Genomic DNA, 1,725 nt, shown 5'->3' on the forward strand with positions numbered 1-1,725 from the left:
TGCTCCTTATGCTATTATAACCTTTTGTATTTCACACTTCTTCTCTTCTCTATTAGTTACATTCCATATATTATCATTTTGGATGTGATACAATACATTACATATATACTGATCTATTTTAAAAATAAACAAGGTCAACTATAATACAAGTTTACACAAAATATACAAAGTCAACTCAACTGTAGGAACTCGGGTTCTAAAGATTAGCTCAGTGAGGTTCTAATAATTAGCATCCATTGTCAATGCTTGACATCATCATGCATTTGGTAGACATAGAAGCTCAAACCATATTGATCATTTCCAAGTAGTCTAAACTCAATCTGCACTAGTGACTCGTTGAATACTATGAAACTTGACATATAAACTAAATCACTTGTTCACACTGCATAGCTCAGTCAATGCTATCACAATGAGCTCAGTATAAACCGAATCACTTGGTTAACATTGAGTGGCTTGGACAACACTAGATTTACATCGCTGTAACTACAAACTCGGTAAGCATTGCACAACTCAGTTTGCACTAAGGAACTTGGTAACCACTAAGAGACTCAATTTACACTACAGATCACCATGATGGTAGAAACTATTTGACACAAACTAAATATTATTCCTTGAATTTAGTAGAAATTGTAGAACTCAGTAAAGCCTGAAATGCTTCGTTAACACTATTAATTGTACAATAAGCTTGGTAGATACTATCTGTCTAAATAAGTGTGTATCACTAAAAACAAACATGATTGTAATGTCAACAATCTCCCCCTTTGGCATTAGTGACAAAAATAAAACACTTATTAGTCAAAACTAAATTCAAAAGTTCAAGAACACCTTTTATTCTCCATCTTGTGTCTTCAACTTGGTAGAGTACTTTGTTTTTTTTGTTTTTTTAAGATTTTTTAAAATTTCTTTTGTAAGAGATGTATCTCTAAGTATCAATGCATTTATAATATAATCAGTATCAATACATTTATAATATGATATTATATATATATAATGTACTTTACATCTTTTCACATCTTCTCATCTTCACATATGATATACACATTTTCTCCCCCTTTTTGACATTAATTTCAAATATGTATGCTATATACTATATAGTAATGCCAAAATGAGACAAGAAATCTAAATGTACTTCTAGAATCAGTGCCATTGTCTTGTCTCAATTTTCTTGCAACACCTTGCATGTGTGCAATATAACTTGAACTTCTGTTGAAAGTTCTATCATGTGATCTACAATTGAGAAGTTATTATCATGGATGAGGGTTTTAACATGTACAATATGTTTCTATAATGCATCCATGTTTGGGAGAATTATGCCTTGTATGTCTACTAGTGTAGCTCTTATTCTAGATTCTTCTCTTGGCAATTCTACCTGCATATCAGTTAAGAATCTAATCTTTGTGTAGTGGGACGAGCTATAACTCAAGTTAAGTTGCAACTGTTGTGCACTTGCCTTCAAGTCCGCATCAATCTTTTAAAGTTTTTCTTTAATTTCTTTGGTGAAAATTGAAGTATCATAGAGTTTATTGAATAATGAAGTCACATTTTTGCAAGAGGTCTCTAGTGAGCTTAGAATAGTAGATAGATCTACTTGATGAATTACAATATTTTGTGCAATTAGCTCCAAAACTTTATTCTCAAATTTCTTGTCTGCTCTCTACAATAGTTTCTTCAATCCATTCAAATCTTCATTAAATTTTCGGAATACCTCTGCTAACTAAACCAAAA

Source organism: Cupressus sempervirens, chromosome 6 (assembly GCF_028749045.1).
Source record: "Cupressus sempervirens isolate cs-2001-9-10 chromosome 6, ASM2874904v1, whole genome shotgun sequence".
Classification (NCBI taxonomy): Eukaryota; Viridiplantae; Streptophyta; class Pinopsida; order Cupressales; family Cupressaceae; genus Cupressus; species Cupressus sempervirens.